This window comes from Nicotiana sylvestris, chromosome 4 (assembly GCF_000393655.2).
Source record: "Nicotiana sylvestris chromosome 4, ASM39365v2, whole genome shotgun sequence".
Classification (NCBI taxonomy): Eukaryota; Viridiplantae; Streptophyta; class Magnoliopsida; order Solanales; family Solanaceae; genus Nicotiana; species Nicotiana sylvestris.
In genome coordinates, this window is record NC_091060.1 from 139685113 (window position 1) to 139707722 (window position 22610).

Consider the following 22610-nt stretch of genomic DNA (forward strand, 5'->3'; position numbering starts at 1 on the left):
CATCGTATTGGTTATGTTCTTTCGGGTTTCGTGTGGTGTTATGTCATTTGCCTCTCCGTGGTTGTAGCGATTCACTTTTGGTACTAGACATCTATAGTGCGTGGTTGGTGATTTCGAGCATGGTGACTTGAGATGATTCATGTGGACCAGTGTTTGGAAAAGGTCACGCATTGCAGTGAAACTATGTGGAGGAATGATATTTTGGGTTAGATTTGTATGTTCTCTTTTCACGGTGTGTGATGGGTTCTTAGCATCGTGTTGTGGTAATACTAGTGAACTTGTGGTACAACTCTCTCATTTGAGTTATTTTCCATGATTTGAGGACATGTGGACTATTGCTTATTGGTGCACGGGTTGTGGCTTGGTATTGTATCGATGTGTCATATCACTAGAGTAACCGTATTGGATGAGATGAGGTCATTAGGATCTTGAATGAATACTATCGGATTCTATTTCAGAATATGGGAAGGATAATATCGGGATTCAGCTTAGAAATTTACTACGGTCCTTGCAGAAGGATAGGGGTATATAAAAGCGTTGGAATGAGGCTTTGTTTGGAAGGAGGTTTATTACCGGTATTGGGTTGTTTGAGCAGCTGCTGTGATCAGAAGTTATCGCTAGAGTGGCTGAGTTATGTGGTATATCATGTGATTACATCTGGGGTTACGAATATGGGCTGATATAACTTGTTCAGACTTATTCAGAGTATAGATGTGAGGTTCTAATCTTATAGATGATTTCGAAAGTGGAAACTTGGTTCTAAGGTTAATGGGCTAGGCTGGACTATGAAATTTCAGTTATGTTGTGTTGTGCTATCAGATCTATTTGAGATAGGGTGACGTGGGATCACCCCCGGGTATGTGCATAGTAAGGTTATACGACAATTTGATGGTTTTCATAACAACTCTGGGCATGTTCGAGGACGAACGTAAATTTAAGAGAGGGAGAATGTAACGACCCGGCCGGTCATTTTGAATAATACAATCCCGCTTCCCCCATTTACTGCTAAATTCATGCTTTACAGTTATTATTTGACTTGTCGGGGTAATTGGTTAGGGCCCGGTGATGTTTTTGAAATGAATTGAGACATTTAGTCTCCAAGAAGAAAGCTTAAGTTGAATAATTTGACCGAAAGATGAAAAATATGTAAAGGACCCCGAAATGGATTTTTGATGATTCCAACAGCTCTGTATGGTGATTTCAGGCTTAGGAGTGTGTCCGAATATTTATTTCGAGGTCCATAGCTATATTATGCTTGAAATGACGAAAATGAGAAATTTAAGTTTAGAAGTTTGACTGGGGAGTTGACTTTTTGATATAGGGGTCAGAATCCAATCTTGAAAATTTTCCTAGCTCCGTTATATCATTTATGACTTGTGTGCAAAATTTGATGTCAATCAGACTTGATTTGATAGGTTTCGGCATCGAATATAGAAGTTGGAAGTTCTTAGTTGCATTAAGCTTGAATTGGGGTGTGATTCACGGTTTTAGAGTTGTTTGATGTGATTTGAAGTTTCAACCAAGTCCATATCATGTTTTAGGACTTGTTGGTACATTTTGTTAGGGTCCCGGGGGACTTGAGTGTGTTTCGGTTCATTTTGGGCTACTTTGATGCTGATTTTCTGATATCTGGTGTTGTTCTTCGCGTTCGCGAAGAAGAATTTGGCCTCTGGAAGTTTGTTTTTCGCGTTCGCGAAGAGACTTTAGCAGTTGCACAGGTCTGACTTCGGAGGCTCATATCTCAGAATCTATAAGAAATTTGCAGATGATCCAAACATGAAAGTTGTAGCCCTTTGTATCTAGTTTTTAGAAATGTAAAGTAATTGCCATTTCGATTTGTGTACAAAATGTTATGGTAGTTACACTACAGGCTGTCCGGGCAAAGTTTCAAAACCTCTGCTGTACAGGGCTGACTTTGGAAGTTTATATCTCGTAATATATAATGACTCAGGAAATGAGCAACCTATGAAATTATAGCCCTTGGTGTCTAGTGTTCAGAACATCAAACGATTTGTTATTTGGAGTTGTGTGAAAAAAGTTATGGCAATTATACTAAAGGCTGTCGAGAAAGAGTTTGGAAATGGCTGATGAGGAATTTGCTCATCACGAACACTAGAGGAGAGTCGCGAACGCGAAGAACAAACCCCTGGGCAGCAGAATAAAGTCCAAATTCGTCCCATTCTTCCAATTTTAGGCCAAGGAAGCTCGGGTGGGGCGATGTTTCGAGGGATTTTCAGAGAAAACAACCAGAGGCGTATCCAGGATTTAAATCCTATGGGTTCAATTTTAATGTCTTTAATATTGAACCCATTATATTTTTAAAGTTATGGGTTCATATCGATTATTTTTGCAATTTTAATGAATTTTTACATACAAATATTTACTCCGCATCGAAAGTTATGAGTTTAGTTGAACCCATAGTTATTACACTACATCCGCCTTTGAAAACAATGGGGTAAGTGTTCTTAACACAATTTTTGATAGATTACTCGAATCCATCGTTGTTTTTAACATTTAATTGGTGATTTTAAGTTGGAAAAGTTTGAAAACCCTCTTGGATAGATTTGAGGATTTGAAGGTCGAAATGTTATTGGAATTTAGTAATTTTGGTATGGTTAGACTCATGGTTGAATGAGTTGTCGGATTTTGTGAGTTTCGTCGGATTTCGAGACGTGGGCCCCATGGGTGATTTTGAGTTAAATATTAATATTTGTTGGAAAATTAGTATTTTCATATGGAATTAATTCCTATAATTAGTATTGACTGAATTGAATTAACTGTGGCTAGATTCGGGTCGATTGGAGGCCGATTCAAGGGGAAAAGGCATTTCGGAGTAGAATTTTGCTCGGATTAAGGTGAGTAATGATTGTAAATGTTGTCCTGAGGGTATGAAACCCCGAGATTGCACATCGTTGTGCTATATTGAGGTAATGCACACGCTAGATGACGAGCGTGGGATCGTGCACTGTTGGGGATTGTGACTTAGTCCATCCCGAATGATTGTTTTACCGCGTATTTGACTGAAAACTGTTTGCTATCATCATGTTTTGGGGTGAATGCCATATTTGGGCCTTGTGCCAGCTATTTGAACCCTTAGGAGATTTTTATTGATATTTCCTCACCGTTTTGACTTTATGCTTGAACTCAGGCATGCTATATTCTACTGTTTTCATAACTCAGCCATGTTTACTCTACTTTAACACATAAAATGATATTTCAAATGATATTTTGGGCTGAGCATCATGTTTTAATGTTGCCCGAGTGGCTTGTGAGATTCTGACTGAGTAAGGCCGAGGGCCTATGTTATGAGGAAACACCTGATTATGATTATGAGGCCGAGGGCCTGAGAGTTGTACGCCATGAGGTGGCTTGTTGATATGAGGCCGAGAGCCTATGTGATTATGTCACGAGATGGCTTGATATTCCGCTTGGGTCGTAAGGGGCCCCTCCAAGAGTCTGCACACCCTTAGTGAGCGTGGGTACCCATTGTGATATGAGATATAGACCGAGGGGCTAGTGATTGTTCCATGATATTGCTCGAGGGGCGAATTCTATTGACATTGTGCCCGAGTGGCGGATTCTTATGTGTTTATCTATTCTAGTTGCTTTGCATTTAATTTCTTAACTGTTAAAAAGGCATTTCTAAAGAAGCTTAAACTGAACTAAAGTGACTTTACATATTTCCACTATTTCATTATTTTTACTGGCTTTTACTACTTCTTTATAGCATGTTGACATGCCTTTACGTGATTTCTTATCGCTCAGTGTTTATTTATTATTATTACTTATTGAGTCAGAGTACTCACATTACTCCCTACCCCTTATGTGCAGATTCAGGTATTTCTGAACCCGGAAGTGGGTATTGGTTGATCAGAGGTAGAGTCATCGAAGTTTAGCAAGGTAGCTGCCCGACGTTCGCAACATTACTTTTCTCCCTCTTGATTTCATTAGACTGTATTTAGTACATTTTCATACTTTCAGTTGTATTTAGACCTTAGTAGATGCTCGTGACTTGTGACACCCCGATGTCGGACTATATCTATTTCCGCACTTGTTCTATTTCGCTAAATTTTTGGGATTTATTCTTATAAATGACTTGAGTTGACTTATTAAAATTGTTAAAAATAAATTTGGGAATTTGTCATCTGGCCTTGTCTTCACGAGAGGTGCCATCACGACAGGGTCCGGTTTGGGGTCGTGACAAGTTGGTATCAGAGCCTAGGTTACATAGGTCTCACAAGTCATGAGTAGGTTTAGTAGAGTCTCGCAGATCGGTACGGAGATTTTTGTACTTATCCTCGGGAGGCTTCAGAACCTTTAGGAAAAACTTCACATTCTTGAACTCATATCGTGCATCCTTGATTCAGCTTGAATTGTAACTTCTTGAATTCCTTCCATGCATTCGTATACGCGCATGAGAGCTTAGTATTAGATGTGCATCGATGTCTTGTGATTCCCTGGTCGAGGGTCGAGAGCTGATCTCTGTGTGTTGATGTTGGGCCAGTCTAGAGGACTTGAGGCCGGGTTTTTGCCTATAGCTAGTGCACTGAGGTGTTAATTGTGTGAGCACGTGCTTTTGGATTTGTATGTCTAATAGTGTCCCTATTAGTAGGTGTGATGACTTGATAGCTACATGATGAGTATGATGTGACTGCAAGATGTGTACACATGATTTGGACAAGACAAGAAGGGTTTGCTTGCGGGTAGTAAGAACTATTCAGTGCTTGATTTCCATCGTGATTTGATGTATAGCTTGAGTTGTGGGCATGTTGAAGGACCTTTTCATGTTGCCTAGTTGGGAAGCGAAGTGGATTTCACGTTGTGATACGAGTTCCGACTTAGGAAGATTAAGTGAATGCGTAATGTTTATGACTGTGGAAGGTTATAAAGAGATGTTAGTTTGAGGCGAGGCAGGTGGATTATCTCTTGCTGAGCGTTCTGAAGTTTATGTGATCCTTTATGTTGTTTATTGGAAAATCTTTGTTACTAGTGAAATATATATGTTGCAATTTGAATATGGGTCGCCTAAGAAAGTGGGCTTGATTGTTTACGAGGGTGAATGCGAGATTTGTAGAAGATTTGAAGTACTAGATGGTCTGTGTTGCACGAGCTTATGAATGATTGAGTTTAATATCACTGTGGCATTATGGCAGCAATAGAGTATATGCATCATGAGTTATTGTGTGTTTTGATTTATGTCTTAGATCCAAGTGGGGGAGTCTGCTATTGATTAGTTGATTACACGGTCATGTGCTATGTTGGTTCCAGTTTAAGGCGTACTGGTGAATCAGTTATGGCTTAAGGAGATTGAGACCGAGGATGGCTCGAGTAAAGGAAATTTCAATAAAGGTTATGTTATGCTTTATGGGAGTATGAGGATCATGGAATGACTTGAGTTGTTATTGGTAATGGAAGTACAGTGCATAAAACAGGAAGTTGTTTGGTTGCATTAAGGTGAGGTTACATTCTGCGGTGTCGGAGTGCTAAAGGAGTATAGGTTGTCCGGTCCGTTTGATCGGTCTAATTGCGGTTTGAGAGGAGTGGGTGACTTTCAAGAATGGTTCTAATGGGTTCAAGATTTTACATGTAATAATTGGAGATTTTCAAGTTGTATATTTGGCTAGAAACTGAGGTTTGCAGTGGAGGGTGTGAAGACTCGTAGTAATTCTATATCATTATGGGATTCTATATATATCAGTATTAGGAAGGTGAAGGTAATGGCTTTGGGTTCGCAGGGAGTCACTTCCGGGTAGGTATTTTGAATGCAATGCATTTGGGAATATTTAAGAGGGTATTCAGCGGCCTATGAGCCTTAGACGGTGTGGTTTTATGCTTGGGTCTCGTGTGGTGAGTCTAGGGTTAAGGAATTTTGGTGTTATAGAAAGAAGAAGTATCAAGTTGAACGTAAATCAGAAGGAACTAGGATAGATGGGATAGCTGGGTAGTAGGCCGGATTGGCATAGTAAGGATATTATTAGTTCTTTGGATGCTTACGAGGTAATGAGTTTCTGCAGGTGTCGCACGACAATTCTCTTAGGTTTTAGTTGCATGTGTAGCTTGGTTGAGTTAGAAGGATTCAGTCCTGATGGTTTAGTTTTGGGCAAATGGGATTCGGAGAGTCCTTGATGGTTTCTACCACGGTTAGAGATGTATATTTTTTTACGAGCGTGAGGAGTTTGGGATGTATAGTGATTTTTTTCTTGATGGGATCAATGGAATGTTCATGGCTAGTTGAGTACGTAGTTACTTGTGGCTCGAAATGGATATGAAGTTCTCATGGTTATCCTAGGATGGTGTGGTAAATGTTGTATATTGTGTAGGACTGAAATTTGCATATGTAAGGTCAGAGTTCAGTTCTGAAATGAAGGTCATAAATTCTTAGGCAGCACTGACAGTTTCAGAAGATTAGGGAAATGATATTACTAATTGGGGTGGCTTGATGAGGGTATTCATTTTTAGAAAAAGGCGATGTGTTTGAGTTAAGGATACTTTCTTAGTATTGTGGCACTCTCTTGTTGGATCGACTGCTGATATTCAATTTTGCCTGGTGGCACAGAAGAATTTTAGAAGTATTCCTCGTCGGATGATCGTGTAAATGATGAAGTGTGAACATTCTGGCGGCGGAGTCGAGATCATAGATGGTGATCCATATGTTCTATAGATTCGGAGACTGAGAGTTCTTATGAGTACATTGTTTCGTGGTTATGAACTGTGAGAAAACAAATGTAGCCAAGGTTGGCCAGAGTTAGTATGTGTTGTGATTCAGTCATGGTAGACTTTCGGAGGTTATTTAACTATTGTGGGTGACAGAGTTGATTTAGGGTTCATTGGTAGGATTGTATGGTTGTGTGTTCTGCACCGTGTCGAATTTGTTGACTTCGAATTGCTATTGTTGAGGGATGTGCCATTTGAGTGTTATTGAGCTTATTTGTGTTCTGGAGTGATCTACAAGTTACCTTTCGGTGTGACGAGGAGTTGTGATTGTTGGTTATATACATATATGGTGCGGTTCTATTGGGGTCTTATAGTAGAATTTAAGCGGAAAGAGTATTGGGTGTTGCTTGGTGGACATCGTATTGGTTATGTTCTTTCGGGTTTCATGTGGTGTTATGTCATTTGCCTCTCCGTGGTTATGGTGATTCACTTTTGGTACTAGACATCAGTAGCGCGTGGTTGGTGATTTCGAGCATGGTGACTTGAGGTGATTCATGTGGACTAGTGTTTGGAAAGGGTCGCACATTGTAGTGAAACTATGTGGAGGAATGATATTTTGGGTTAGATTCGTGTGTTCTAGTTTCACAGTGTGTGATGCGTTATTAGCATCGTATTGTGCCAGTACGGGTGAGCTTGCGGTACAGCTCTCTCATTTGAGTTATTTTCTATGATTTGAGGACATGTGGACTATTGCTTGTCACACCTCCTTTTTCCGGCACCGCGAGGTGCGTAGGGAGTTTTTTTCCAATTAAAGGACTGTCGAAACGGGATTGGTTTAATTATTTCAGAGTCGCCACTTGGGAGATTTAAGGTGTCCCAAGTCACCAATTTTAATCCCGAATCGAGGAAAAGAATGACTCTATATTACAGTCTGCGTACCAGAAATCCGGATAAGGAATTCTGTTAACCCGGGAGAAGGTGTTAGGCATTCCCGAGTTCCGTGGTTCTAGCACGGTCGCTCAACTGTTATATTCGGCTTATTTATCTGATTTTTAATACAATTATGAACCATGTGCAAATTTTATCTTTTACCGCTTTATTATTATAATTATTATTTTTTAGGAATGTGAACATCGCTTAAAACATATCTTTGGATTGTGTCACATGAAATGCACCCACAATACGAAACATATTTTATTTGATGTTTTAGGATTTAGATTTGGGTCGCATGAAATGCGCATCCGAGTTTAAGAAGGTAAAATTAATTAAATCGCGCCTAAAGAGTCTAACGCGTCGTTATCTTTGGGGAAGGAAGTGAAATTCACTAAAACAATCCATCCCAAATTCTAAGTAATTTTTTTTAAATAATTAAATAAATAAATGAGATTGGAGAATCCTATACATTTGTATTATTTACATCTATCTATTTTTTAGCGAAATCCTTTAATAATATCCTTTAATGACTACCTTTTATTATTACTAAATTTTTATAAATATAAAATCAATATCTACATTCTTGAAAATGACATATTAAATAGAAGAGAAAAACAAATATTAGCAGAAAAATAATAAAATTATAATCATAGATACAACATGGAATTATCGAAAAGTAAAAAATAAAAATAAAAAAACTAATTATCCCATAGTTGGATTAAAATTCAAATTGTTAGTAAGACTATCTATTTATTTTTATCGAAATCCTTTAAGAATATCCTTTAATGATAACCTTTTTATTATTACTAAGTTTTTTATAAATATAAAATCAATATCTACATTCTTGAAAATGACATATTAAATAGAAGAGAAAAACAAATATTAACAGAAAGTAATAAAATTATAATCATAAATACAACATGGAATTATCGAAAAGTAAAAAAATAAAAAAAAACTAATTATCCCATAGTTGGATTAAAATTCAAATTATTAGTAAGACTTAAGCTTATTGAAACTAATTATTTACAAATACTGAAAATTGAAAGAAATAAAAATAAAAACTTGAGTACTAAATCATATTTCTAAAAATTTAAACAATTTAACATTAACTAACTTTGTTTTAATTCATCATGTCCTAATACTTGTTTGCAAACTAATTCATGTTATAACTGAAATTGACTACATGATTCGGATTAACTTATCGTTGACGAAAAACCTTCTGAATAAGGAACTTAGTTAATTTTTGCCAAACTGATTCAATAACGCCATTTTTACGTTATTTCTTCTATATTTTTTTTATTTAAACAATTTTAATTAATAATCAGGTTTAAATATATTTCCTAATAATCTGGTAAAGACGTTATTTAATATGTCGCTATAATATGCCTAGTTATGCCGATGACAGTGATTTACGGAATAATAATACATGAATAACCTAAATACAATACAAAAAATTAAATTAAACTAAATTAAAAATTTAACACTCCATTCTTCATTTCAGCTTACAAAATGCCAAAATTACAGTTGTGTACCTGATATTGTCAATATAAGAAGAAGAAAGTCAGCAACGTAATACGTAACACAGCAACAGCAACAATAACCAGCAATAACCAGTCAACGAAAATCCCAGTGACAGCTTTGAAAAATTCAAAATAAAATCCAGGAATGCCGAAAATAACGGACAGAAACCAAGGGAAATTTTCAGATTTTTGAAAGGCTAGTTAATCTTCAACCCTTAATTTCTACACCTGTATACCAGAATATTTATCAGGTGTGTACTACTTTCTCTTCTAATTTTCAATTTTTTTTCTTTGTATGTTTTTCTTTTCTTGAGAGTTTCAATTTTTTTTTCGGAATAAATGTTCAGCTTTTTTTTTCAATCTCTTTTTTTTCTGTCCCTCTCTTGTGTTCAAGACTTCACATATATATATCCCATCCCATAAATCAATTAAAATCAATCCCTTTCTCTACCAAACCCATTATCTTCCCACTCATCCCCATTACATTAAATAAATATATCACACCACCCCATTATATTTTGTCCCCCATGCTTTATTTAAAATAATGCAAGATTCCCCTTTAATTTAAATCTTGTCCCCCCTTTATATTAAATAATCATATCACAACCCACCCCATTTCATTTTGTCCCCCATGCTTCAAATAAACAATTACAAAATGTACAATTCCTAAACTACCCCTTCCGACCTTACTGAAATTACCAAACTACCCCTGGAACGTATTACAAATTTACCAAACTACCCATCAGCTATAACACATCAATTAATCAAACTTAACCAAAATATAGACAATATGATCAATTTCTAACAATGTTCAAACAACAATATGAACACGGATGAACATCATAACAACAATATCATATGAACATGATTTTAACAACATTTCAACAACAAATCACATGAACACAAATTGAACAACCAAGAACAACTAAAATTTGATTGAACAATATTTTAGCAACAAACAATCCTATTTTCGGATTCAAACCAACAACAAACAAAGTATGAAGATTTCTAAATTCAATCATATTGAACTTAAAATCAACTCTAATAACATTACAACAAACAATTCTTATATTAAACTTTAAACAAGATTATAAGAACAATTCAAACAATAATCATAAATGGTAAACAAGAAATCAAACTATACAAAATTCGGATTCAAAAACAATCAAACAAAGTATGAACATGGATGAACTATTTTAAACAACAAACATGACGGATTAAACGATTAAAACAATATATTCCTTTAATACAACTAAATTCTTTAAACAAATAACAAGATTGACGAAGAAACAATTATGAACTTAAACTTGAACTTAACAATATTAACAATTTCTAACAATACATAAACGCATGAAACAAATTGAAGAAATAGTTGATTAAATTTTAATTTGAATCTAACAAACATCAAACTAACAAATACTTACTTAAACAATAATACAAACATGAAATAAACATGAAAGCAACTAATTAAACTTCTATTTTTAAATCTGAAAATTAATTTTAACGAAACATATGAATAAACTAAAATTATTTCAACTACGGACAAACAAAACAAACATTGAATCATTTATCGATTTTGAATCCGAAAAACAACGAACAACAAAAAATATGGGCGAATTTTGAAAACATAAACCAACTAACCGATTCGCAACAACGACGAATAAACGAAGAAGATGGAGAGGAAGGAACAGCAGTCCGCAGATGGCCATGGCAGCATCAAAGCTTGCTCGTCCATGGCAGAAACGTGAGCAGCAGCAGTTGCTGCGTGATCTTGGCCGCGACGGAGACGAAGAAGAACAACGCAGCAACAACAAATGGAGCAGCAGCTACGGCAACCATTGATTCAATGTTTGTTCCTGAAGAAACTGGACGCGGAGCTGCTCACGTTGATTCAAATGGAGAAAGCTGCCGTGAAACAACAACGTTGGGGAACTGGACGCGGCGAGAAACAATAACAAACCAGAACGCAGCAGCAGTGGTGGAAACGGGCAGCAGTGGCGCGATGAGGAAGCAGCTGCGGCGAGCAAAAGTAGTTGAAGAAGAAACCGTGATAGTAGCGGCGTGGCGCAAGCAGGTTGTTTGTTCGCCGTTGGTGCTCGCGACTGTGGTCGGAGCTCGTGACTATGGTCGCGATGGCTGGGGTTCGATGACGAGGAACGCAGCCATGGCTGCTAGAGAAACAGTGGTCGTCCATGGATGTCGAGCTTAAGCTTGAGCTCGACGAAGAAGATGAAAGCAAACGCGGGCAGCCATGGCGCAAAAACAAAAACGACAATGGTGAAGCTTGAGGGCAGCCATGGTTATGTGGTGAAGGGGTGGTTGTAGTGGAGATGGTGAAGTAGCCATTGATGGAGCTTTGCTTAAGGAAGAAGAAGAAGAAGAAAGATAAAAAAAGGAGGGGGGGGGGCGGGTGAGTTAAGCATTTTAGGGTTTTCCCTTCTTTTTTTTTTGTTTTGTTTTTTTGTTTTGTAAAATGTAAGACAAAAAGGGTTTGGGTCTTTTGGGTTATGGACTGGGTCGACCCAGTTCGAAATGGACTGGGTCGTAGGGAAGATTGGGCCATTTTTTGGGCCTATGGCTTGAAGTTGAAGAAGAGGCCTAATTCCGACTTTCTTTATATTTTCGCTCTCTTTTCTTCTTTTATTTTTCTAAAACTAAATTATAAAAATACTTAAACTATTATTAAGAACTAAATTAAGTTATAAAAGCGCAAATTAACTCCCAATAACAATTAACGCACAATTAAGTAATAATTAAGCATAAAATTGTATATTTGGACATTAAATGCTAAAAATGCAAACGATGCCTATTTTTGTAATTTTTATTTTTTTGTAAAACAAATTTAATTACTAACAATTGTAGAATTAAATCCTACATGTGAAAGGCGACATATTTTTGTATTTTTTATTAATTTAGCAAATAAACATGCACAAACAAATACAAATAATTATTCAAAATGTCACAAAATATCACAAAAATGGCACACCAAGAAAAATTATTTTATTTTTGAATTTTTTGGGAGTAATTCTCATATAGGGCAAAATCACGTGCTTACAGCTGCCCCGCATTTTACTGGTGGGCGACCTAGAACATGAAATGTATTCCCGCATTATACTGGTGGGCGACCTAGAACATGAAATATATTCCCGCATTATACTGGTGGGCGACCTAGAACTTAAAAGTATTCCCGCATTTTACTGGTGGGCGACCTAGAACTTAAATGTATTCCCGCATTTTACTGGTGGGCGACCTAGAGCATGAAATGAAAACATAAATGCATACCCGCATTATACTGGTGGGTGACCTAGAACATGAAATGAAAAGACAGAAATGTATTCCCGCATTATACTGGTGGGCGCCTAATTGGTAAAGAATAATTTGAATTTGTTTCCTCGATTCTCCGAGAAAATTTCCACTTGTGGCAGAAAATTTTATGCCCCAATTCTGGCGATCTTTCTTATGGCGTATCTTTAGGCCATCATCAACACTTTATTTTCCTGTTCAAATCAAAGAAAATTTAGTTAGTTTTTTTTTTTTTTTTTTTTTTGAAATATGGCGAGTGGTCATGTCACTCCTGATGGGGATGATTGTTCCCTTTCCCTTATTCTTGTTCGGCGTTCTCAAAACTTGTTGGGGATGATGTTATTTGCTGGGGATAACATTCTGCTGGGGATGGTTTTTCCATTTATCCCTTCACCATTTTGTATCTCAAAAATTTCTGGAGGTTATTTTGCCGAAGATGAATTTTCCTTTCTTCCCTTCCCCTTCTGTGTTATCCGACCACCTCGTAGCTTGGTCGATATTCGGTCGGAGTACTCTGGGGATCGTCTTGGAACTTTGGCTTACAATTTCCTCAACATGTTTTTTTTTTTTTTCCGGCTCTTCCCCGTACTTTCCTTGCCATTTTAGGACAGTATTATTCGGCCTAGCAACCAACGTCTTTTGCCTTATTGCCTTGTCTCTTGCCTGCCCTTTTCACTTTTTATGTTGTACCATTTTGGCAACTGGTAGTAAGCTCTGAAAGACCTTCCTTAAAACATAAATTTCTAGAAAAATTCTTTTAAACAAAGAAATGAAAAGATAGAAAAATGAGAAAATCTTTCTGAACAAAAAAAATGAACTTATCTGGGTGATACAACCGATTCCAATGATCATGTTGTGCATTCCGGATTAATCAACCCAGTCTATTTGTGTCGATCAAACTTTCTGATGTCTTCACTTGCTGGGGATAAATAGGTGCCCAATTCTTCGCAAAATACGGATCTTTTCCGTCAATCTATCTTGTCGCCTTATAGTGCCCTTCACGGGGTTTTCACTAACAAGGCTCTCTCATTTCTCACAACTCCCGTCGCCTTATGGTGCCTGTGAAGGTTTTCACCGATAAGACTCTCTCATTTTGTATTTCTCAGCTTACGTCGCCTTATGGCGCCTGTGAAGGTTTTCGCCGATAAGACTCTCTCATCTTATTTTCTCAGCTTGGGATTGGAGTGTTGCCGATAAGATTTATCTCTGCCGGGAATTCTTTTGGCTAAAAATTCTTTCAATCATGATCCTCATTCAGTCAGGGACCGATGTTTTATTCTTGGTTTTCATTTGCCTATCTTAACACCTCTCGGATACTGATCGGGAGGTCTTTTTGGATATCAATATAGGTTTTAGAAGAAAAGGATATAAAATTCAAAATAACTTTGATGGGTAAAGTATTACAACTCTTGGAATCAAACTCTTTTTTTCTTTTTTTTTTCAAAATTTAGAAACATAATTTCTGCCCCAGTTTTCTTACTTGGGGATTTATCTTTTGATTTTTTTTTTATTACTTTATGACCGAGCCGTGAGGCGCCTACGTATCCTCTTTGAGGAATCAGGTCGAACATAGTTCACTTCTCCTTTGTTTTCTTGCGACCTTCAAAAACTTTTTTTTTCATACATTTTTCATTAATGATTCCAAGAGAGGGGTAAAAAAAAGATAAGTATGGCTCAAAGGGGTAAAACAAAGGTTAAAAGTGTTTGGATAGAAGAAAGAATTGCCTCCGTCATTTCATTATCCGATAAGCACTAAGTACAAACAAACAAATAAACAACAAAAGAAATTACACATAATATCTTTTGACTGCATCAGAATTGATAGCCATGTCGACGCATCTTCCTTCAACATCCGTCAGACGTAAAGCGCCATTGGATAATACTCTGGTCACAATATACGGCCCTTGCCAATTCGGGGCGAACTTGCCTTTTGCCTCAATCTGATGTGGGAGGATCCGTTTCAATACTTGTTGCCCTACTTCAAATTTTCTGGGGCGCACCTTCTTATTGTATGCTCTTGCCATTCTCTTTTGATACAACTGGCCATGACATACTGCTGCCAATCTTTTTTCATCCATTAAACTCAGCTGCTCTAGTCGGGTTTTGACCCATTCATCATCGTCAATCCCGGCCTCAGCGATAATTCGAAGGGAAGGAATTTCAACTTCTGCTGGTATTACTGCTTCGGTTCCGTATACCAACAAATAAGGAGTCGCACCTATTGAAGTACGAACAGTAGTGCGGTATCCTAACAACGCAAATGGTAGCTTTTCATGCCATTGTCTGGATCCTTCAATCATTTTCCTCAATATCTTCTTTATATTTTTGTTGGCTGCCTCAACTGCTCCATTCGCCTTGGGCCGATACGGGGTGGAATTACGGTGTGTAATCTTAAACTGTTCACATACTTCTCTCATCAAGTTGCTGTTAAGATTAGCACCATTGTCCGTGATTATTATTTTTGGGATCCCAAATCTACAAATGATATGGGAATGGACGAAATCCACCACTGCCTTCTTGGTTACAGACTTGAAAGTTTTGGCTTCAACCCACTTAGTGAAATAATCGATGGCTACCAGAATGAACCTGTGACCGTTCGAAGCTGCCGGCTCGATAGGCCCAATGACATCCATGCCCCATGCTACAAATGGCCATGGTGCGGACATTGTGTGCAATTCCGTTGGTGGAGAATGAATCAGATCTCCGTGTATCTGACACTGATGGCATTTTCGTACGAAACTGATACAATCATGCTCCATAGTGAGCCAATAATATCCCGCTCGCAGAATCTTCTTTGCCAACACATATCCGCTCATATGGGGCCCACAGACTCCAGCATGTACCTCTGTCATCACTATCGTGGCTTGACCTGCATCAATACATCTCAGCAATCCCAGATCTGGGGTTCTTTTGTACAACATTCCTCCACTGAGGAAAAATCCATTTGCCAGTCGTCGAATGGCTCTCTTTTGATCTCCGGTTGCCTGCTCCGGGTATATTCCCATCCTGAGGTATTCCTTGATATCATAAAACCATGGCTCGCCATCCATTTCTTCTTCTATTATGTTGCAGTAGGCATGCTGATCACGAACCTGAATATACAATGGGTCAACATGGATTTTGTCTGGATGGTGCAACATCGATGCTAAAGTGGCCAAAGCATCGGCAACCTCATTGTGAACTCTCGGGATGTGTCTGAACTCCACTGATCGAAATCGCTTGCTCAAATCGTGCAAACATTGTCGATATGGTATAAGCTTCAAATCCCGTGTTTCCCATTCACCCTGGATCTGATGTACTAGGAGGTCCGAGTCTCCCAAGACCAAGACGTCCTGAACATCCATGTCTGCAGCCAATCGTAGGCCCAAAATACATGCCTCATATTCAGCCATGTTGTTGGTACAATAGAAACGTAGCTGAGCTGTAACAGGATAGTGATGTCCTGTTTCTGAAATAAGTACTGCTCCTACTCCAACTCCTTTTGCATTAGCAGCCCCGTCAAAGAAAAGCTTCCACCCTGGTTCCTCATTCAGTTCTAACTCCTCTATATGTATCACTTCTTCATCTGGAAAATACGTCCTCAAAGGCTCGTATTCTTCATCAATAGGATTCTCAGCCAAGTGATCGGCCAATGCTTGGGCTTTCATGGCCGTCCTCGTCACATAGACAATGTCGAACTCTGTGAGTAATATCTGCCATTTTGCCAATCTTCCTGTGGGCATAGGCTTCTGGAAAATATACTTTAATGGATCCAGACGTGAAATAAGGTATGTAGTATGTGACGACAGATAATGCTTAAACTTCTGTGCTACCCAAGTTAGAGCACAACATGTCTTCTCAAGTTGAGTGTACTTATTCTCATAAACTGTAAACTTCTTGCTGAGATAATAGATGGCTTGCTCTTTTCTTCCTGTGATGTCGTGTTGACCCAACACACAACCAAACGAATGATCCAGGACCGTTAGATAAAGGATTAATGGCCTCCCCGACTCAGGTGGAACTAATACAGGTGGATTGGATAAATAACCTTTGATCTGGTCAAATGCCTCCTGACATTCTGCCGTCCATTCTATCGCGGCATCTTTCCTCAGCAATCGAAAGATGGGTTCACAAGTTGTTGTGAGCTGAGCGATGAATCTGCTGATATAGTTCAACCTTCCCAACAGACTCATTACTTCTGTTTTGTTCCTCGGTGGCGGCAATTCCTGGATGGATTTGATCTTTGACGGATCCAACTCAATGCCTCGCCGACTGACGATAAATCCTAACAGCTTTCCAGATGGAACACCAAATGCACATTTGGCTGGGTTGAGCTTAATGTCGTACCTTCGAAGTCTTTGGAAAAACTTCCTAAGGTCTGCTACGTGGTCTTCCTGACGCTTGGATTTGATGATCACATCATCTACGTACACTTCGATCTCTTTGTGTATCATATCATGGAACACAGTAGTCATTGCTCTCATGTACGTTGCCCCAGCGTTCTTCAAACCGAATGGCATTACCCGATAACAATAAGTCCCCCATGGCGTAATGAAAGCTGTTTTCTCTGCATCTTCTTCATCCATCAAAATCTGATGATACCCAGCGTAGCAATCCACAAAGGAGCCGATTTCTCGCCCGGCGCAATTGTCGATCAAGATATGGATATTGGGCAATGGAAAGTTATCCTTTGGGCTTGCCCTGTTCAGATTACGGTAGTCGACGCATACCCTGATCTTCCCATCTTTCTTTGGTACTGGCACCACATTAGCCAACCAATCAGGATATCGAGAGACCCGAATAACCTTTGCTTGCAGCTGCTTGGTTACTTCTTCTTTAATCTTCACACTCATATCTGTCTTGAACTTCCTCAGTTTCTGCTTGACGGGAAGGCATGCCGGGTCAATGGGCAATTTGTGAACCACTAGCTTGGTGCTTAAACCCGGCATGTCGTCATACGACCATGCAAAAATATCTTTAAACTCAATGAGTGCTTTGATTAATTCTTCCCTGATGCCAGGCTCAATGTGGATGCTGATTTTGGTTTCTCGGACATTATCCGCATCCCCTAGATTTACAGCCTCGGTGTCATTCAGATTAGGCTTGGGTTTCTCTTCAAATTGGCATAGTTCTCGGTTTATTTCTTCGAAGGCTTTATCCTCATCATATTCAGACTCATCGTCATAATCGATCTCTTGTATCATTAAATCAGAGTCAGATTGATTTATTAGACTAGGTCGAAGATCCGTCGTGCATGCCATGTCATTAGAACCAGTAAAAAGAGAACTGTTCAGAAAGAGAAAAGAATAAAACAAAATTAAAATGAGACAAGAAAAGAATTTTATTAAAATGCGGGATAACAGGGTTCACACTTTTACAAGATAAAATAAGATTTGGATTACACCCTGAATAATCCGAAAAATGAGAAAGCAAAAATCAAAGCCTACTACCAGGACTCTCCCCGAGTAGGAAGAGGAGTAACCGTCCAATTGTTGGTTTTGGCCTCAGGCCCCATAAACTGTATGTCTGTTCCGCTGGAACTCTCTCCGACTTCTACCATATTGACATCAGTGAACAATCTTTCGAAGCTCTTATTCAGATCCCCGTCAATCCCAATCAATGGCCCGAGAACTTTCGGGACTGGTGACCCCTTGGCGCTTGCTCTAACAAAAGATCTTGAGAGACGTGGCACAGGTTTGGGAAGAAACCAAACTTTCTTCTTCATTTTCCGCGCTCGTTTTACATCTGCCGCAGTCGGTTTGAACCCCAACCCAAAGGTCTCCAAATTCTTGGGCAAGGAAACAGGTTGAACAATTCCCTGAAGTTCAGCTCCCAAGCCTTTTCCTGGCATAAACCCATTACCCAGCATTTCTGAAACCATCATAACCGTTGCGGAAGCTATCCTAGGATGCTGAATGATTTCACCCTCGGGGAACTTGTTTGCCGACACTGCATCAAAAATCTGGTAGACCCAGGGACCTTTGTCATCATTGGTCTCTATGAAGGGTACAATGGCGCCTCCTACGGTGCACGCAGTGTCCTCGCCGTGCAACACGACCTCTTGTCTATCCCACTCGAACTTGACCATCTGATGCAAGGTGGATGGCACTGCTTTGGCTGCATGGATCCACGGTCGTCCCAACAGAAAGTTATAAGATACCGTAGCATCTAATACCTGGAATTCCATGGTAAACTGGACTGGACCGATGGTCAACTCAAGTATAATATCCCCCACGGTGGCTGTTCCATTTCCGTCAAATCCTCGGACGCAAATGCTATTCTTTTGGATTCTTCCGTGGTCGATCTTCAATTGGTTCAGGGTGGATAATGGACAAATATTGGCACTTGAGCCGTTATCCACTAATGCCCGAGTAACTGCCGAATCTTCACATTTGACAGTTAGGTAGAGAGCTTTATTATGCTCCGTGCCCTCCACTGGCAGATCATCATCTGAAAATGTTACCCTGTTCACCTCGAAAATTTTGTTGGCAATCGTTTCCAGGTGATTTACAGAAATCTCATTGGGCACATGAGCTTCATTCAGTATCTTCATCAGGGCCCGACGATGTTCATCCGAATGGATTAATAATGATAGCAGTGAGATCTGGGCCGGTGTTTTCTTCAACTGTTCGACCACGGAGTAATCCTGCACTTTCATCTTCTTTAAGAAATCCTCAGCTTCTTCTTCTGACACAGGTTTCTTTATTGCAGCTGGATTGGGTCTTCTCAACTCCGCCGGAGCAAAACACCGTCCTGATCGAGTCAGTCCCTGCGCCTCACAACTATTCTCCTCCACTTGTTGTCCCTTGTACATCACCACTGCCTTCTCATACTTCCAAGGCACAGCCTTGCTATCAATCATTGGTGTTTGGACTACTGGTTTTATGATGACCGGTTCCCTGCAGACCCCTTTCACAACAACCACGGGTGCAGATGATGCTCCCGTTATTACCAACTTGGCTGGTTCTGGTTTCCTTGTAGCGGCAGATGGATTCTTCCCCAATATCACCACTGGCTTGACATCTTCCCCCTTCAACTGTACCCCTGCTTCCTCATTGATCGATTTTTCTTTTGGAGTGGCACGGATCATCATCACTGTCTGTGGGGGTTTCTTCGTCTCCCCTCCTTCGTGCACAAGCTCGATCATGTGGGCTTCAGGGTGCTTTGGCAATGGGTTCTGGTTAATGTTGGGTGCCTCCGGTGCCTGTACCTCGATCTTGTTGGTATCAATAAGATCTTGTATTGCATGTTTCAGCCTCCAACATTTCTCGGTATCATGTCCGGGAGCTCCCGAACAATATTCACATCTTACCGAGTGATCCATATTTTGGGGTAAGGGATTTGGTAATCTAGGCTCAACAGGATTTAATAAACCCAACTGCCTCAATTTGTGGAACAAGGCAATATAAGTTTCCCCCAACTCAGTAAAAGTTCTTTGCCTCTGCAATCTTTCATTTCTGGCGGCCGGATTTCCCCTGAAACCCATCCCTGGAGGGTTCCTGTAGGCTCTTGGTGGTGGATAGGTGTTTTGTGGTGGTGGGTATGTGTTATGTGGAGGTGGGTATGTACTGTGGGGAACCGGCGCGCGCCATTGTGGGCGAACCGGAGGTTGGGTGTATGTCTGGGCTTGATGGACGGTGAAATGTTGTTCTTGTGGTTGGTAGTAGGGTTGTGGAGGGTAATTTGGAATGTGTGGGTAGTTTAGACGATGGGGTCTGGGTTGGTAATGAGGGGAAGGACCTCTAGATCTGGACCAATTGTCGGCCTCTAATGTCGTGACCTCCTCTCTCCTTTTCTTCCCTAGCGCACCTCCCGTGCCGCTCTGAATGGCCTGAGTTGTTGCCTTAATTGCCGAATAACTCAGGATTTTATTGGACTTAAGTCCCTCTTCTATCATACCTCCCATTTTCACAACTTCATTAAATGATTTGCCAACTGACGTCACCAAGTGACCAAAGTAAGTTGGCTCGAGAGTTTGTAAGAAGTAATCCACCATTTCTCCTTCTCTCATTGGGGGATCAACTCTGGCTGCCTGTTCTCTCCATCGGAACCCAAATTCCCGGAAGCTCTCTCCGGGTTTCTTCTCGAGCTTTAGCAATGTGAGACGGTCTGGGACTATCTCAAGGTTGTATTGGAAATGTCCTGCGAAAGCCTGTGCCAAGTCATCCCAGGTGTACCACCTGCTCGGATCTTGTCTTGTATACCACTCTAACGCCGACCCGCTCAAACTCTGGCCAAAGTAAGCTATTAATAGCTCATCTTTGCCCCCTGCTCCCCTCATTTTGCTACAAAAACCTCGTAGATGTGCCATAGGATCACCATGCCCTTCGTATAAATCGAACTTGGGCATTTTGAACCCTGCTGGTAATTGAACGTCAGGGAAAGGGCATAGATCCTTGTAAGCCACGCTGACTTGGTTACCTAACCCGTGTATGTTCCTGAAGGATTGCTCCAGGCTTTTAAATTTCCGCATCACCTCGTCCTGATCTGGGCTCTTAGCCGGCTTTTCAATCTCTGCAGGGACCTCAAAGTGGGGATTATAGGTATGTGGCTCGGGTGCTTTGAATGTGAGTTCAGGGGGTAGTATTGTGTATCGTGAGCCTGAAACAGTGTCTCACTAGATGATCTGTGCAATGGGGCTGGGGGAGGTGCCACAAAGACGGGAACATTTGGTGGAGGAGGGTTTTGAGTGGGTGGTGGAGCTTGGGAATCATAAGCCTTTCTTCCCTGATAATAGTGATGGCTTGGGAAACTTGTTGAAGGACCGGGAGAGGGGTATTCCGGCGTGTGTGTTGGTTGGAGGGTAGGAGTAACGGGTAATTCTTGCCCCTTCTGGGCTCTAGCTAAGGCTATCTGCATTTCATTCATTTCTAGCCTCATTTTTTCCATTTTCTCCAGGGCTTCTTTCAGCATCTGATTGGCCGTTTTTTCTGACTCAACGCTGTTGTCTGACCCAGTCATGCTTTCTGGTATAGGACCTTTTGATCTTGTCTGATAATGGTACGGTGCCAGTACGCTCTAACAACTAACTGATATTGATTGGAAAAACAACAAACTTGTCAGTGTTAGAGTCTTAACAGATATTGTAATTGCACGTTAGGGGGATGCAATGCTCCTAGGCAGTTAATCATTTCTAACATGCTTTTGCTCCGACCGCATGCATCATCCCGGCTTATTTTTGCTCTGACAAATATATATTCTTCCTCTTTTTTTTTTTTTTCTTTTTTTTTTCTTTTTAATTACGGTCGAATCCTATAGAGATTGCCTACGTATCGTGACCCCGCACGAATCAGACCAAGCGTAGTTCGTGCCATAAGACCAAATATTTTTTTTATTACTCAAAATAATGCTATTACAAGCCATCACAAAAAAAACTTTTTTTATATATATATATATATATATATATATATATATATATATATATATATATATATATATATATATATATATATATATATATATATATATATATTTTTGAGAATGTTTGAAGAAAAGGAAAAAAACATATGGGTAGACAACAGACTCGAAAAACAAACAAGTGCAAGATTGAACTAGGGATACATTAAAGCTTTGAATTTTGGTGCCCGCGAGGCATCATTCGGCCTTTCCGCGGGCTTGGGGGCCAGGCTTCTTTGCAAGCTTTTTAGTTCCTCCATGATCTGATGGACATAACCCATGATTGAGGCAAATAGGACATCACGAGGCATCTCTTCACATGTTAGGCACTTTGTGGTGATATAGCGCCCTATATCATTGATCCTACCCCTGATTCTATCCCTCTCTATGCACAGCTGTTCTATCCGTTGATTCTTTAGTCCCAATATTCGAGTATTGTCAATGAGCTGCTCTTGGAACCTCTCCATTTGTTCTTCCATCCGGGCTATCGACTCATGGTAGTGTTCTCTATATGTTCTAGCATCCTGGGCTTGTTTGAGGACCCGATTATTGAGAATGGAGTTTATCTCTCTCAATGTCGCGACACTCATTTCATAGTCCCTTTTTACTTTCCATAGGTGCTCTCTCCGTGATGTTGTAACTGTAGCCCACCTGACCCGCATTCTTGTTATACAAGCCTGGGATCTCTCCAAGTCTTCTCGGCTTTGGCTGACTTGATTTCTCAATTCCGCTATCAACCTTTCATCAGAGCGACGTTTCTGTCGGTCGCTATCACTCTTACTGACTTGGCGAATTCGGGCTTTCAGTGCCTGGTTTTCTTTGGCT